The 18,159-nt window shown below is 41.3% G+C and overlaps 1 protein-coding gene across 4 annotated transcripts in view; it reads left to right on the top strand.

Moving 5' to 3' along the window:
• Positions 1 to 18,159, top strand: part of LOC108175467 (glutamate receptor ionotropic, NMDA 2A) — a 290,700-nt gene that overhangs the window by 179,769 nt on the left and 92,772 nt on the right. For 3 of the 4 annotated variants that reach the window (XM_070064531.1, XM_070064530.1, XM_070064533.1), the window contains exons 5-6: positions 7,956 to 8,236; positions 15,100 to 15,232. The gene's annotated coding sequence lies outside the window, so the exon portion shown is untranslated. The remainder of the gene's footprint in view (positions 1 to 7,955; positions 8,237 to 15,099; positions 15,233 to 18,159) is intronic. The other variant, XM_070064532.1, reaches the window with a different exon arrangement.

The following is an 18,159-nucleotide window of genomic DNA, read 5'->3' as shown; positions in this document are numbered from 1 at the left end:
TCAATAGGCTAATCCTCCGCCTTGCGGCGCTGGCACACCGGGTTCTAGTCCTGGTCAGGGCGCCAGATTCTGTCCCAGTTGCCCCTCTTCCAGGCCAGCTCTCTGCTGTGGCCCGGGAATGCAGTGGAGGATGGCCTAAGTCCTTGGGCCCTGCACCCCATGGGAGACCAGGATAAGTACCTGGCTCCTGCCATCGGGTCAGCGCGGTGCCCTGGCTGCAGCGCTCCGGCTGCAGCAGCCATTGGAGGGTGAACCAACGGCAAAAAAGGAAGACCTTTCTGTCTCTCTCTCTCTCTCTCACTGTCCATTCTGCCTGTCAAAAAAAAAAAAAAGAAGTAAAAAAGAAAAAAAAAAAGAGAAACCCTAATTTAGTGGGAAATAAGCAAACAGGCATAAACAGCTGAACGGAAAATGACCATTTTACCCAATAGCATAAATTTTAATGTAATCACAGATCATTAAAACTATGCTAGTGTAATGTTCTTCATTATTTTTAAATTATGTTTGAAATAATTTTTCATGAATTTCATAGGTGCTGTTCCAGGAAGACAACCACATTCCTCTTTTGCTCTTCCTCTCCCTCCCTTGTCTCTCTTCTTTTCATTATTTTTTGCAAGATATAATTTTAATTCACTTTATTATTCATAATCTTAATTCACCACTAACCATAGTATTCAACAAGGAAAAGTAGGAAGACCACAATTCCACAAGAGCAGTATAATTGTCCTTTTTTTAATAATTATTTTTTTTTGAGCCGGCGCCGTGGCTCAATAGGCTAATCCTCCACCTTGCGGCGCCGGCACACCGGGTTCTAGTCCCGGTCGGGGCACCGGATTCTGTCCCGGTTGCCCCTCTTCCAGGCCAGCTCTCTGCTATGGCCAGGGAGTGCAGTGGAGGATGGCCCAGGTGCTTGGGCCCTGCACCCCATGGGAGACCAGGAAAAGCACCTGGATCCTGGCTCCTGCCATCGGATCAGCGCAGTGCGCCGGCTGCAGCGGCGGCCATTGGAGGGTGAACCAACGGCAAAAGGAAGACCTTTCTCTCTCTGTCTCTCTCTCTCACTGTCCACTCTGCCTATCAAAAATAAAAAAATAAAATAAAAAAAAATAAAAAAAAAATTATTTTTTTTTGACAGGCAGAGTGGACAGTGAGAGATAGAGGCAGAGAGAAAGGTCATCCTTTTACTGTTGGTTCACCCCACCTTGTCTCCCCATAAGGGTGACAGAGGCCGAAACAATCGACCCATCCTCAACAGCTGTTCCTCAGGCCTCTAAAAGGGTGCTGGATCAGAAGTGGAGCAGCCAGGGCAGGCAATGGTCCGATCAATGGATACCTGCGCCGCTGGTGGCCCTACCCACTACACCACAGCACTGGCACCTGGCTTCACTGTTTTTGACCATACTTGTAAGAACAGTCTTCTGAGAAGTGCACGGCTGCCCATCTCAGTTGATTTTTATAAATGATGAGAAATATGGATCTAAATCCATTCTTCTACACGAATACATCGAGCTTTGCCAGCACTATTTGTTGAAGAGATTATCCTTACACCAATGAAAGGTCTGACCCCTTTTGTCAAAAATCAGGTGGCTATATGTATTTACATTAACTTTGGGATTCTCTGTTTCACTCCATCGGTCTATGTCTCAGTTTTTTTTTTTTTTTTAGTATCAGTGTGATGTGATGTTAATACAGTATTTTAGTATGCTGTGAAGTCAGGTATTGTGATGTCTCCAGCTTGATTTTTATTTCCTCAGGTTCACCTTAGCGTTTCTGGATCTTCTGTGCTTCTGTATGAATTTGAGGGTTGTTTTTTTAAATTCTGTAGAGAATGTCATTGGTATTCTGTAGATTTCTTTCCATGAGATAGACATTTTAATGATACAAATTCTTCCAATCCACAAAAATAGGAATACCTTTCCAGTTTTGTGTCCTTGATGGTTTCTTTGGTCAGCGTTGATGATTTTCATTATAGAGATCTTTCACTTATTTGATTAAATTTATTCCTCAATAGTCTAATTTTTGTGGTTATTGTAAATTGGATTTTTGTTGCTTTCTTTGTCAGTGAGGCCATCATTAATATGTAAAAAGCAGCTTTTTCAAATGTTTACTTGTACTTCTAAAGTTTTCTGAATTGGATTATCAGTTGAAGCAGCATTTTGGTGCAATGTTTGTGTTCTTCCAGGAGCAACATCATGTCATCTGCAAACATTAATTATTTGACTTGTTCTTTTCCAGTTTTAGTGCCTGTTATTTTGTTCTCCTCTGTAATTGCTCTTGTGAAAATGTATAGTACTGTATTCAGTTAGAGTGGTGAGAGTGGACGTCCTTGTGTTGTTACAGATTTTGACAAAATGCGTTCATCTTCTCCTCATTCAGTATAATATTGGCTGATTCTTTGTCAAATATCACATTTATGTTTTTGAGGCATGTTCCTTCTATGCCTAATTTGTGGAGGTTTTTTTTTTTTGTGCCATGAAACACAATGCATCATATCAAATGCTTTCTCTGGATCTAATGAGAGTATGGTTTCTATTCTTTCATTATGTTGATTAATTTATGATATTTATTGTTTTGCAAATATGGAACCACCCTTGCATTTCTAGGATCAATTCCAATTGATAGTTATGTATCAGCTTTTTGATGTTTTCAATTGTTTATTTTGTACTCTGTTGAGAATCTTTTTATCTGTGTTCTTCAAGGATATAGGCCTGTAGTATTCTTTCCATTTTGTGTCTTTGTTTGTTTTTGGCATCAAAGGGATGTTGGCCTCCTAAAAAGTGTTTGACAGTGTTCCATCCTGTTCAGTGTTTTCAAATAGTCTGAAGATTGTTGGAGTTTGTCTTTAAATGTTTTGTAGAATTGGATAGTAAAGCCATCAAGTCATGGGTTTTTTATTGATGGAAGAATTTTGCTTACTGCTACAATGCCATTACTTTTTATGAGTCTGCTAGATTATCCGTATCTTCTGGATTAAATTTGGTAAGTTATTTGTATTGAAAAAACTTCTCCATTTTTCTGCTTTTTCCAGTTTATTAGCATATAGTATTGAATGGCAGTTTCTTTTGAAGCCTTGTATTTCAGTAGTGTTGATTATACTGTCTGATTTTTCATCTAATCTTACTTATTTGAGGTTTTGAGGTTTTTTTCTCTTTTTTTCTTTGTCAGTCTTGTTAGAGGCTTATTTAGTTTTTAAAAATTTTATGTGAGGTAAACAAATTTCATGTACTTGCCATATACATATTCAGGAACGTATTGATTCTTCACACCCAACGCTTCCTCTAACCCATGCTTCCATACTTCTTCCTCTTCCCTCTCCTGTTTCCACTGTTAATTTTAATAGAAAAATATTTTCAGGTAACTTTATACTCAAAATAGTCACTATTCACTAAGTAAAAAGTTCAACAAATAGTATGAAGAAAATAAATTGTTTCTCAAAGAGAGACAAGGCTTGTAAAAAAAAGCATCATATCTCAAAATACTCATTTTATTCCTACACATTATTACCTGTTAAATACTCTCTTAGTCACCGCAGATCAGGGACAACATGTGGTATTTGTCTTTTGGGGACTAGCTTATTTCACTAAGTATAATGTTTTCTAGTTATATCCATTTTGTTGCAAAAGACTTCATTGCATTTTTTCCTGCTGAGTAGTATTCCATAGTGTATATATACCATAGTTACTATTTTCAAGATTCATTTTTCTGAGAGGCAGAGTTGAGAGAGGGAGAGACAGAGAACGAGAGATCTTCCATCTGAGAATGAGAGGTCTTCCTTCTGGTTCACTCTCTAAATGGATGCAATGGCTAGAACTGGGCTGATGCAAAGCCAGGAGCCAGGAGCTTCTTTTGGGTCTCCCACGCAGGTGCAAGGGCCCAAGGACTTGGGCCATCTTCCACTGTTTTCCTAGGCCTTCATCAGGGAGGATCCAGGCTTCGAACAGGAACACCTATGGGATGCTGGTGCAGCAAGTAGGAGGCTTAACCCACTTTGTGCTGGCCTCCATAATTTCTTTATCTAATCATCATTTGATAGACATCTGGATTGATTCCATATCTTAGCTGTTGTGAATTGAGCAGCCATAAACATGTGGGTACAGATAACTCTTTCATCTGCTGATTTCAATTTGTTTAGGTAAATTCCCATGAGTGGCATTGCTGGTTCATATGATTCATCTATTTTCAGCCTTTTGAGGTGTCTCCATACTGTCTTCCACAATGGCTTCACCAGATTACATTCCCAGTGGATTAGGGTACTGCATTATTATTATTATGTTATTTATATTAATAATATTAATATATTATTATAATTATATTAATAATTGACAGGAAGAGTTACAGACAGTGAGAGTGAGAGTCAGAGAGAAAAGTGTTCCATCCAGTGGTTCACCCCCCAAATGGCCACAATTGCCAGAGCTGCACCGATCCAAAGCCAGGAGCCAGGTGCCTCTTCCTGGTCTCCCATACGGGTGCAGAGGCCCAAGCACTTGGGCCATCCTTCATTGCTTTTCCAGGCCACAGCAGAGAGCTGGACTGGAAGAGGGGAAGCTGGGTTTAGAACCCGGTGCCCATATGGGATGCCAGCACCGCAGGAAGAGGATTCACCTCGTGCACCACGGCACTGGCCACTTGTGTACTGTTTTGCCACATCCTTTCCAGCATTTGTTGTTTGTTGATTTCTGTATGCAAACCATTCTAACTGTGGTGAGGTGAAACTTCATTGTGGTTTCATTTTGCATTTCACTAATGGCTAGTGATCCTGAGCATTTTTTCATGTGTCTGTTGGTCATTTGCATTTCCTTCCTTGAGGAATGTCTGTTCAAGTCTGTTGCCCATTCTTAACTGCATTGTTTGTTTTGTTGCTGTTGAGTTTCTTGAGCACTTTATACTTTCTGGATATTAACAATTTATCAGGTCATAGTTTGCATATATTTTCTCTCATTCTGTCAGTTGCCCTTCACTTTGCTGAGTTTTCATTTACAGTGCAAAAGCTTCTCAGCTTGATGTAATCCCATTTGTGTGTTTTTGCTTTTATTGCCTGTACGTCTGTGTTCCAAGAAGTCTGCATCTGGCAATGTCTTGCATCATTTCCACAATGTTCTCTAAGAATTTGATGGTATTAGGATGTACATTTAGGTCTTTGATCCTTTTTTGAGTTTGTTTTTTTGTAAGAATGAGGTAGGTTTTTATTTTCATACTTCTCCATGGGAGATCCACCTTTTATGCACCATTTTTTGAAGAGACTGACCTTGTCACATGGTTGGATTTTAGATCCATTGTCAAAGATAAATTATTTGTAGATGTGTAGATTGAGTTTTTGGAGTTTCTATTGTGCTCCATTGGTCCACATGTCTATTCTTTGCCAGTATCAGGCTGTTTTGTTTGTAACTGTCCTGAAGTATGTCTTGAATTCTGGTATTGTGATGCTTCTGACTTTGTTGTTCACATATAAGATTCCATTAGCTATTCTGGGTCTCTTGTGTTTCCATTTGAATTTTAGCATCTTTTTCCCCTAGATCTGAAAAGAATGTAATTGGCATTTTAATTGGGATCACATGAATTTGTAAATTGCTTTTGGTACTATGGACATTTTGATTATATTGATTATTTTAGTCCTTGAATATTAAAGATTTTTCCATTTTCTGTGTCTTCTGTTTCTTTCACTAATGTTTGCTAATTTTCATATTAGATACTTTGGCATCCTTGATTAATTTTATCCGATGGTGTTTAATTTTTTTGTAGCAATTGTGAATGGGATTGATCTTAGAAGTTCTTTCCCAGCCATGGCATTTTATACATAGACTATTGATTTTTGTGTTAATTTTGTATCCTGGCACTCCCCCAGACTCTTTTTATGAATTCCAGTAATCTCTTAGTGGAGACTTATTTCCCCTATATATAGAATCCTGTCAACCGCAAGTAGGGGTAATTTGACTCCCTCCTTCCCAGTTTGTATCCTTTGATTTCTTTTTCTTGCCTAATAGGTCTGGCTAAAACTTCCAGGTCTATTTTGAATAGCAAGGACACAAGTTGTCATCCTTGATTCCAGCTCTTCACAGGAATGCTTCCAACATTTCCCCATTCATAATATGCTGTCTATAGGTTTGTCATAAATTGCCTTGATTATGTTGAGCAATGTTCTTATTATACTCAGTTTCCTTAAGGTTTTCACTATGAAAGGATGTTGTATTTTGTCAAATGCTTGCTCTGCATCTATTGAAATAAGCCTATGGTTTATTTGAAAGTTTTATTTATTTATTTGTGAGGCAGAATTATAGATGGAGTAGGAGAGACAGACTTTTTGATTGGTTGGCATACAGTCCTTTGTATTAGCTCCTGATGGGTAAGTCTTTTAATCATCTGTGGTATCTGTTGTTACCTTTCATTTTTCATCTCTGATTTTACTGATTGGGGTCTTCTTTTTTTTTAAGGATAGTTGGACCAAGAGTGTATAAATTTTTTAAGCAAGTTCTTCATTTCACTGAGATTTATATTCTTTTTTGCTTTCTATTTTGTTTATTTCTCCTCTAATTTATATATCTCTTTCCTCTTGATAATTTTGCATTTGATTTCATTTTTTTTCAAGGGTGCTACATTGGTGGCTCACTTATTTGATTCTTTTCCAATTTCTTGGTATAGCCACCAATTTCTCTAAACTTTCCAGTATCTGATAAGTTTTGATATGTTATACTGTCATCTTTATTCGTTTTCATCTTTTTTTAATTTTTTCTGACTCACAGTTCATTCAGGAGCATGTTCAGTCTCCATGTGGTTGTATATGTTCTTGAGGTTCTTGGTGTGGTCATTCGCCCCTTCATTCCATGTAGTTGTGGAAGATGCATGGTATGATTTTGATATTTGTTGAATTAGCTGAGACTTATGGCCTACCTTATTGTGTATCCTGGAGGGTGGCTCAAGGCCTTAGTTCCTGTCAACCATGTGGGAGACGTGGATGAAGATCCTACTTCTCAGCTTTAGTCCCATCTTGAGGGCATTTGGGGAGTGACTCAGTAGATGAGAGCTATCTCTAGCTCTCTCTCTCATAATGAATCATTCAAAATTTTACCTCCCTTTTTTACCTGGAAACTTGATTTAAAGTATTCAAACTTGATGTATTTCATATATACAAATTTAGAAACATTAATTATTCCCACTCTACCCTCGCTCACTCCTACCCACCGACCCGAACATGCTCCCATCCCTCTTCATTTTTTTAAAGATTTATTTATTTATTTATTTATTTGAAAGTCAGAGTTAGAGAGAGGAAAGGCATAGAGAGGTCTTCCATCCGATGGTTCACTCCTCAATTGGCCACAATGGTCAGAGCTGTGCTGATCTGAAGCCAGGGGCCAGGAGCTTCTTCTGCGTCTCCCAATGGGTCAGGAGCCCAAGGACCTGGGCCATCCTCCACTGCTTTCCCAGGCCATAGCAGAGAGCTGGATCGCAAGTACAGAAGCCAGTCTCAAACTGGCACCCATATTTAATGCTGGTGCTCCAGGCCAGGGTGTTAACCTGCTTGGCCACAGCACCGGCCCTATTTCCCATCCCTCTTCATCCTCTATCCATGATTCCCATTCTTATTTTATACAAAAATCTATTTTCAATTATTTTATACTCATAATATAAAGCCTGCACTATGTAAAGAATTCAACAGTTTGAAAGAATTAAAAAAAAATCTGTTCCTGAAGAGGCAAGACATGGTTTGTTTAAAATCATTCTATCTGCAAGACAAGAGTTGTCTAAATCATTGTACGTCAAAGTATCAATATCACTAATATAGATCACATTTTAGGTACTCTGTTACCACAGATCAGGGAGAATATACAGTGTTTGTCTTTTTTTGGAAAGGGTTATTTTAAAGTGTAAGGTTTTACAGTTGCATCCATTTTTTTCCTTTTTGCAAATGACAGGTTTTTCTTTTTTCTTTTCTTTTTTTTTTTTTTTTTTTTTTTTACCAGAAAACGTTTCTTACCTGGAGCACATCGGAGATCAACACAGTCTTAGCCCGGAGCCAAGACTGCTGTCACCCACGTTTTTGACGCTGCCTGGCCGCTTCCGGTGCCGCTGTGCTTACTGGGAGGAAGAGGCGGGTCCTAGATGGCTGGCGCTTGCGCAGTCGGCCTGGTGGAGAGCAAGACGGTAATATCTGCTGGTGGCGGCATGTCGTCGGCTGCCGGAATTCTCGGCTGATGGCGGCGTTTTCGGCAGCGGTACTGGCCCAGAGAGTGCGGGAGTGAAGGTGAGTTTTTCTTATGAAACAATGAGAGGCCTGGGACCTCGTCGCGGGGTGGGGGGTGGGGGGTCGTGGCTCCTCGGAGCAGTGTAGACACTCATGTCCGCAGGCTGGCGGCCGTGGGGGCGGGCGGCGGCTCAGCTGTGGGAAGCGGAGAAGCGGGCGGCTGGGCTTGCGCTGGAGGACAGGACTGCGGGTTACAAGGTATGTTTATTTGTAACCTCTAACTTATTTATTTAGTCAGTTCTAGCAGTGTTTTTGGTGGGTGTTTTAGTTTTCATTGATTTTTATGAGTCTTTTTAGGTTGTCTATATCTTCTGGATTTAATCTTAGTAGGTTACATGTATTTGTTATCCAGGGATTTCTCCATTTCTTCTAGTTTTCCAGTTTATTAGCAGATAGTACTGAATAGCAATTTCTCTGAAACCTTGTGTTTCAGTGATGTTGATTATAATCTCTGCTTTTTTTCTGTAATTTTATTTACTGGAGTTTTTATCATTTTTGTTAGTCTGGATAGAAGATTATCTGCTTTTTAAAATTTTATATCAGGTATGCAAATTTCATGTATTTCTTATATACAGATTCAAACATACTGATACTTCTTCCCATGCTACCATCTCTGAAGCCTACACTCCCAGCCTTCTTCTTCCTCCTTCTCTTGTTCCCACTCTTAATTCTTCATCAGTTAAAGGTAGGGTGGGCAAGTTCCATGTGAGCTGCGTAGTGATCTTTTTTCAAAAAAATATATATTCTTAAGTGGCAGAGATCCAGAGATAGGGAAGCAAAGAGATAGAGGTCTTCCATATACTGGTTTGCTCCTGAAATGGGCACAGGGCCCATTGCTGGGCTGATCCAAAGCTAGGAGTCAGGAGTTTCTTCCAGGTCTCCCATATGGAGACTGCATTCAGTAAGAGTGGTAAAAGGGACATCTTTGTGTTGTTATATGTTTGACAAAATGATTTCACATTCTCCCCACCCAGCGTGACATTGGCTGTTGGTTTGTCATACATAGCCTTTATGATATTGATATGTATTCCTTTTGTGTATATTTTGTGTAGTTTTTAATCATTTTTTATTCTACTGATATCTGTATCTAATTAGATGATGTGGTTTTCAAAAGATTTATTTCATTTGTTTGCAAGATTTATACAGAGAGATATAGGTAGAGCAAGAGCAAAAGAGAAGGAGGGAGGGAGAGAGGTCTTCTGTTTGCTAGTTCATTCCCCAAAAGACCTTGATGGCCAAACTGAGCCATCAGGATCCAGAACCTTCTTCCAAGTCTCCCATGTGGCTGCATGGCCCCAGCTAATTGGGACATCCTCCGACATTTTCCCAGGCATGTTAGGAGGGAGCAGGATTGAAAGTGGAGCAGCCTGGATGCTAAATGGCACCCATATGAGATGCCGGCATTATGTGTTTTGGTTTTAACCCTCTGTAACACAGCGCCAGCCCAGACAATGTGGTTTTATTCTTCCATTATTTTGATAAAATTCATCATGTTTGTTAATTTGCAAATGTGGAACATCATGGCATTTCTGATATAAATTCCAATTGAAGGTTTTATGTGAGCTTCAGCATGTGGTTTTGGTTTTGTTAGGCTAGAATTTTGTTAAGAATCTTTGCATCTTTTTCATTATGCATATAGGCCTTCAGTTTTCTTTGTATTTCATGTTTTGTTATCTTTTGTGGTTAAAGTAATGCCGGCCTCTCAAAAAGTGTTTGTTAGAGTTGAATCTTATTTGATCCAGTTCATTATTTTGAAATAGTTGGAAAAGTATTGGAGTTGCTTTGTAAATCTTCAAGCTCCTTGGTTACCTTTATTTAAAGGTATTTAAATTTTAGTAGCTATTGTGAATGGAATGGATTTTCAAAGTTGTTTCTCAGCCCTGATATTGTGTGTATACAAATTCTATTGATTTTTGTGTGTTGATTTTATTTCCTGCCACTTTTCCAAACACTGTTATGAGTTCTAATAGTCTCGTAGTGGAGTCTCTGGGTTCCCCCATTGATAAAATCATGTCCTTTTGAAAGAGGGATAGTTTGACTTCCTCCTTCCCAATTTGTATCCATTTGATTTCTTTTTCTTGCCTAATGGCTCTAAAACTTCCAGAACTATCTTGAATAGCCGTAATGAGAGTGCATCCTTGTCTGATTCCAGATCGTAGTTGGGAATGCTTCCAACATGTCCCCATTCATAAGATGCTATCAGTCGGTTTGACATAAATTGCCTTGATTGTGTAGAGGAATGTTCTTTCTGTTGTCAGATTCCCTGAGGTTTTCTTTCTGAAAGGTTTTTGCATATTTTCCAGCTGTTTTCATCTATTGAAATAATTATGTTTTTTAAATATGTATTTAATTGAAAGGCAGATTTATGGAGTGAGGGAGATTTTCCAAGAATTTCCAATTCATTGGCAAACAGTACATTGTAGGAATTCCAGATAGTTGTTTTTATTATTGGGTTTCTATTATTACAGTTTGTTTTTCATTTCTGATTTTACTGATTGGGGTCTTATTCCTGTTTTGCTGTTGTTGTTGTTTTGGAGATTTTCAGCAATTTTCTAAAAAATATTTTTTAACCAGATTTTCATATCAGTGATCTTTTTATTTTTTTTGGACAGGCAGATTTAGACAGAGAGAGAGAGACAGAAAGGTCTTCCTTTTCGTTGCTTCATTCTCCAAATGGCCGCTCTGGCTGGTGTACTGTGCCAATCTGAAGCCAGGAGCCAGGTGCTTCCTCCAGATCACCCACGCGGATGTAGGGCCCAAGCACTTGGGCCATCCTACACTGCACTCCCGGGCCACAGGAAAGAGCTGGACAGGAAGAGGTGCAACCGGGACAGAATCTGGCACCCCGACCAGAACTAGAATCCGGTGTGGCAGCGCCGCAAGTGGAGGATTAGCCTATTGAGCCACGGCGCTGGCCTCATTGATCTTTTATAATGTTTTTCTTCAGCTTTGTTCATTTCTTCTCAAATTTCCATGATATCTGTCATCCTACTAATTTGGAGTTTGATACGTTGTTTTTCTAGATTTTGTGATGCATTGAAAAGCTCATTTATTTGATTCCTTTCCAATATCTTGTTGTAGGCACAAGTTGTTATAAAGTTTCCTGTTAACATTGCATTTGCTGTGTCCCATACGTTTTGCTATTTTGTACTGTTATCTTTAATCATTTCCAGAAATTTCTGGATTTTCATTTTGATTTCTCCTAAGACCAACCATTCATTCAGGAGCATGTTGCTCGGACTCCACGTGTTTGCATATGTTCTGGAGTTTCCTAAGTTGTTGATTTCCGGTTTCCTTTCATTTTGATCATAGAAGATGCATGAACTGATTTCAGTTATTGAGTTTTCTAGGCTTGCTTTATATCCTAACATATGTTGTGTCCTAGACAAAGTTCCAGGGACTGATGAGAAGAATATGTATTCTGCAAGTTGTGGGATGAAATGTTCTGAGTTAGCATTTCAAACAAGGCAGCCTGTTCTCAGGGACAAAGTGATGAGCAACTGAGTCACCTACAGTTTTGACATAGGGGAGGGCCTAGGAAACGACCAAGAGAAGACAGTTCAGGTGTTCTTGTAAGATACTGTTTTTTAGTTAAGAGATCCAAATTCCATGCATTTCATAAATGCAATTTAGGTACACAGTGATAGTCCCTACCCTACCTCCCTGTCAGGGGCATAACACATTGTGCACTTGTTTGTCTGACTCCGGGCAGCAACCCTGGCACCGACCATGCCAGGATGCTGGGTGGGTACCTGCTGTTCAGTAGCCGTGCCCATGGGCAGTTTGGCAGAGCTGTGCACCATGTGGGAGAGGCTGGGTGTCAGCCTGGGAGGTGTAGAGAGCTCCACACTGCCCTGAGCTTCTGGTGGGCTGGATTGGGAGCAACGATGCCCTTGGAGTGCTCCTGATCATGGTGAGCACAGGAAAGGCATGTCAGGCTGGGGCTCAGGCTGTAGCCCCTGGTTCTTCAAGGCAGTGTGGCCTGTTCTGCTGATGCTGTGTTTCTGGGAGGAAGGGATGGGTGTTAGTTGGGTGGTACTTGTGCAGTTGGCCTAGGGGAGAAGTAGGCTATATCCAAGGCAGTGTCGTTGTTGGCTGGCATTGGCAGTAGCGGTTCAGTAGGCTTGTAGAGTGCAGGATGGACTTGTTGTGTTTAAGTTTATGAACAGAGAGATGCCCAGGGCCTGCCTCAAAGGATGGGGGATCCCAGTGCTTCCCAGCAGTGTTTTCCCTGCAAATCCACTGGTTCAGAGGCAGCGGGGGTTGGGCAGGGGCTCAGGTGTGCAGAAGCCATGATGCAGCTGTCTGCCTCGCCTCCCGCCCAAGAAGGACTCGGATGTGAAACTAACGCAGAGTGGACACTGACCCTCAGCTGCCAGGCAATCTTTTTTTTTTTTTTTGACAGGCAGAGTGGACAGTGAGACAGAGAGACAGAGAGAAAGGTCATCCTTTGCCGTTGGTTCACCCTCCAATGGCCGCCACGGCCAGCGCGCTGCGGCCGGCGCACCGCGCTGATCCGATGGCAGGAGCCAGGAGCCAGGTGCTTTTCCTGGTCTCCCATGGGGTGCAGGGCCCAAGCACCTGGGCCATCCTCCACTGCACTCCCTGGCCACAGCAGAGAGCTGGCCTGGAAGAGGGGCAACCGGGACAGAATCCGGCACCCCGACCGGGACTAGAACCCGGTGTGCCGGCGCCGCTAGGCGGAGGATTAGCCTAGTGAGCCGCGGCGCCGGCCTCAGGCAATCTTGCTCTTCTGGAGACTCTCGACTTCCTGTCATCAGTTCATGGACATCAGGTTTGATTCCGTATCTCAGCTATTGTGAACTGAGCTGCAGTAAACCTGGAGGTACAGATAACCCTTTAAAATCTGCTGATTTCATTTCCTAGGGGTAAATCACCAGGAGGATTGCTGAGTCATATGGTAGATTTATTTTCAGCTTTCTGAGGTATCTCCATACTGTGTTAGGCAGTGGCTTCCCCAGGTTACATTTCTACCAACAGTGTATTAGGGTAGCATAGTGCCAGATCCTCAGCAGCATTTATTGTTTGTTGATTTTAGTATGAGAGCCATTCTGACTGTGGTGTGGTGAAACCTGATGGCTAGCGATCCTGAGCCGTTTTTCATGTGTCTGTTGGCCATATGAAGTTGCTCTCTTGAAACATGCCTGTTCAAGTCCTTTGCCTATTTTTAAATGGAATTTTTGTTTTGTTGCTGTTGAGTTCCTTGAACTCTTTGTAGATTGTGGATGTTAATCTTTTATAAGTTTCATAGTTGGCAGATTATTTTCTCTTATTCATTTGGTTGCCTCTTCACTTTGCTCTTTTTAGATGCTGGATATTAATCTTTGTTTTTTGACAGGCAGAGTTATACAGTGAGAGAGAGGGAAACAGAGAGAAAGGTCTTCCTTTTTCCATTGGTTCACCCCCAATTGGCTGCCGCGGCTGGCACACCACGCTGCTCCGAAGCCAGGAGCCAGGTGCTTCTCCCGGTCTCCCATGCAGGTGCAGGACTCTAGGACTTGGGCCATCCTCCGTTGCACTCCTGGCCACAGCAGAGCCTGAACTGCAAGAGGAGCAACAGGGACAGAATCTGTCGCCCTCACCGGGACTAGAACCCAGAGTGCTAGCGCTGCAGGTGGAGAATTAGCCTATTGAGTGGCAGCGCTGGCCTGGATATTAATCTTTTATCAGTTTCATAGTTAGCAAATAGTTTCTCCCATCCTTTTGGTTGCCTCTTTACTTTTCTGAGTGTTCCTTTTGTAGTGCAGAAGCTTCTCAGCTTGATGGAATCACATTTGTCTGTTTCAGCTTTTATTGTGCTACTGGCATTTTTTCCCAGAAATCTTTCTTTAAGCCAATGTTTTCCAGTATTCCCCAATGTTCTCTAATAATATGATGATATTGAGTTTTAGATTTTGTTCCTTGACGTGTTTTAGTTGCTTTTTGTATAAGGTGTAAAGTATGGGTCTTCTTTCATAGTAGTGCATGTGGAGGTCCAGTTTTCTCAGGACCTTTTTATAAAGAAATGGTCCTTTGAACCTGGGATTGATCTTTAGCTCCTTCTTGAAAGATAGATTAGTTGTAGAGCCGGCGCCGTGGCTCAATAGGCTAATCCTCCACCTTGCGGCGCCGGCACACCGGGTTCTAGTCCCGGTTGGGGCGCCGGATTCTGTCCCGGTTGCCCCTCTTCCAGGCCAGCTCTCTGCTATGGCCAGGGAGTGCAGTGGAGGATGGCCCAGGTGCTTGGGCCCTGCACCCCATGGGAGACCAGGAAAAGCACCTGTCTCCTGGCTCCTGCCAGGATCAGCGCGGTACGCCGGCTGCAGCGGCGGCCATTGGAGGGTGAACCAACGGCAAAGGAAGACCTTTCTCTCTGTCTCTCTCTCTCACTGTCCACTCTGCCTGTCAAAAAAAAAAAAAAAAAAAAAGATAGATTAGTTGTAGATGTGTGTGTTATTTCAGGTGTTTCTTTTCTGTCCCATTGTTATATTTTCTGTTCCATTCTTTTCTGTTCCATTGTTGTCATTTTTTTTTTGCCTATATTCAAGCTGTTTTGATTGTAACTGTCCTGTGCTGTGTCTTGCAATCTGTTATTGTGATGCTTCAAGTTTTGTCAATGTTGTATAAGGTTGCCTTCTCTATTCAGATGTTCTGTGTTTTCATATGAATTTTAGCATTGTTTTCTCTCCATCTGTGCAAAATGCTATTTGACCTTTGCTAAGGATCCCATTGTGTCTGTAAATTGCTTATGGTAGAATGGATATTTGCATTATGTTGATTTTGCCAATGAGTCAACGTGCAAGATTTTTTCCATTTTTGTGTGTCGTCTTCCATTTCTTAATGTTTTGTAACTTTATTTGTAGACATTTTCATGGATATGAAATTGGACACTGAGTTGACAAGGAAGTTCAGCTGCTGGGTAATCTTCCATTTCTGGAACCTCCTTGGCTTCCTGGTAAAACCCAGCTGTGCCTTCACCCTGGACAGGAGCAACTGGTTAGTAGTACATGTGGCTGTGTCCTGTTGATGGCAGCCCTTGGGCCCAAGGAGGAGAGAAGGGAAGGGAAGGGAAGGGAACCCTGTGCCCTGGGGTTGGGCTGCCAGGCTGACAGCAAAGTGGACTTCCAACCTTTGTGAAGGAAGGTCAAGTGGTGGGAGCCCTATATACATGTGGAGACAGAAATGTGGGGACCTAGCGTTCCTAGAATAGAGGAACCACAGAGACAGAGTTGAATAAGATATTGGGGAATGATTTCCCTGGGGCTTTGCCGAGAATTGAGGGGCAAAGAACATGCTAAGAAGGGAAGAATGGTTGTCCAGGCAGTGGGAGGGGAATCTGGGAGGAATACTGTCAAATGTTTAATCAGAGTAAAAACATAAGAGTCTGGTTTGGAGAGACGTGGTAGTAGTTGTTATGTTTTAAATTTTCAGGCTAAGGACAATGGGATTGCAAGTACTTCATGCAGTGGGAGTGGAGGGTTAGATGCCATGGAAGAACCTGGGGCGTGCAAGGTTTTGGGAGCTGAAAACAGTTTGTGTCTGTATGTCACCATCCTATGATAGAAAAGGAAAATGGAAGGATTGTGAGGAGGAAGGCAGGCAACTTTGAGGAGAGTTGTAATAGGGAGGAGCTGTAATAGGTCTGCTTGTAAGAACTAGTGGAGTATCAGAGTGTGAGATCCAGGACAGGCCCTGGGGAGAAACCTTAGGAAAAGTGAGGGAAGGGTATCAGGTGGCGGGTAGAGGGAACTTTCAGGAGGGACTGGGGAATGGGTGCTGAGTTAATCAGGAAATTTGACAAAAGTGTGCAGACTACCAAGAGATGGAGAAGATGTTATCTGAAAGAAAACTGGGTTGATAGGGGTCTTGGGAACAGGGAGAACCTGTTTTAGCCTATGAATGAAGTTTGTGGCTTGTGGAAGTCAGAATATGGGCAGAGGAGTTTCTCTTGGTAAATATATTTTTCTTGGCTTTCAAAGGAGTATCTGCTATGTGCCCACATTTGTTCTAGTTATTTAAGGTACTGCAGAGAGCATCATGAGGGTTCATGAAAAAGTCTGTGGAAAGAGGAATTTGTAAGTTTGTTTCATTGTGTGTGTGTGTGTGTGTGTGTGTGTGTGTACAGAGAGAGAGATAGAGAATTATTCTTATCAATTCAACTGATGATGTTTGAAGTCCTTGACAATTTCTTGTTTTCCCATGAAGCATACTGCAATAAATATTGTGGTGAACGTATCTCTCTGATATAATACGTTCATGTATTTTGGGTTATATCAGTAGAGGAATTGTTCCATCATATGACAAGTCTGTTTTTATTTTCTTAAGAAATCTTTATATCGTTTTCCACAGTAGTTGCACTAATTTAAATTTTTACCACCAGTGTGTAAGTGTTCCCCTTTTCCCACATCCTCCTCCTCATTGTGACTCTCTGTCCTTTCGGTTTTAGCCAGTATATACGTGTGAGCTGATATCTCATTGTGGTTTGGACTTGCATTTCCCTGATAGCTTGTGATGTTGAGTATTTTTTCCTATATTTGTTGGCCATCTGTGTATCTATGGGGAACTGTCTGTTGTATTCCTTTGGCAATTTCATAACCTGATTGGTGGTTTTTTTGCTGTTTTTTTTTAAGTTGCAAATATATTCTTTTCTTTCTATTTTTTTAACTTGTATTTAGTAAATATAAATTTCCAAAGTACAGTTTATGGATTACAATGGCTTCCCCCCCATAACTTCCCTCCCACTCGCACCTCTCCATCTCCAGCTCCCTCTCCCATTCCATTCACATCAAGATTCATTTTCAATTATCTTTATATACAGAAGATCAATTTAGTATATATTGAGTAAATATTTCATCAGTTTGCACCTGCACAGAAACACAAAGTGTAAAATACTGTTTCAGTACTAGTTATAGCATTACTTCACATAGGACAACACCTTAAGGACAGATCCCACATGAGGAGTAAGGACACAGTGACTCCTGTTGTTGACTTAACAATTTGACACTCTTGTTTATGGCATCAATGATCTGCCTAGGCTCTAGTCATGAGTTGCCGAGGCTATGGAAGCCTTTTGAGTTCGCCAACTTCGATCTTATTCCGACAGGGTCATAGTCAAAGTGGAAGTTCTCTCCTCCCTTCAGAGAAAGGTACCTCCTTCTTTGATGGCCCTGTTCCTTCCACTGGGATCTCACTCGCAGAGATTTTCCACTTAGGTCTTCTTTTTTTTTCTTTCCCCAGAGTGTCTTGACTTTCCATGCCTAAAATACTCTCATGGGGTCTTCAGCCAGATCTGACTGCCTTAAGGGCTGATTCTGACGCCAGAGTGCCATTTAGGACATCTGCCATTTTATGAGTCTGCTGTGTATCCCGCTTCCCATGTTGGATCATTCTCTCCCTTTTTGATTCTATCAGTTAGTATTAGCAGACACTAATCTTGTTTTTGTGATCCCTGTGATTCTTGGACCTATCAGTGTGATCAGTTGTGAACTGAAATTGATCACTTGGACTAGTGAGATGGCATTGGTACATGCAATCTTGATGGGATTGAATTGGAATCCTCTGGCAGGTTTCTAACTCCACCATTTGGGGCAAGTTCAAATGAGCATGTTTCAAAATGTACATCTCCTCCCTCTCTTATTCCCACTCTTACATTTAACAGGGATCACTTTTCAGTTAAAATTTAAACACCTAAGAATAATTGTGTGTTAATTACAGAGTTCAACCCAATAGTACTAGAACAAAAAGTACTAAAAGGGATAAAGTATTACATTGTACATCAACAGTGATGACAAGTGCTGATCAAGTCACTGTTTCTCATAGTGTCCATTTCACTTCAACAGGTTTCCCCTTTGGTGCTCAGTTAGTTGTCACTGATCAGGGAGAACATATGATATTTGTCCCTTTGGCACTGGATTAATTCACTC

The sequence above is a fragment of the Oryctolagus cuniculus genome, chromosome 19, assembly GCF_964237555.1.
Source record: "Oryctolagus cuniculus chromosome 19, mOryCun1.1, whole genome shotgun sequence".
In the NCBI taxonomy this organism is placed as follows: Eukaryota; Metazoa; Chordata; class Mammalia; order Lagomorpha; family Leporidae; genus Oryctolagus; species Oryctolagus cuniculus.
This window is presented reverse-complemented; position numbering and strand designations above follow the sequence as displayed.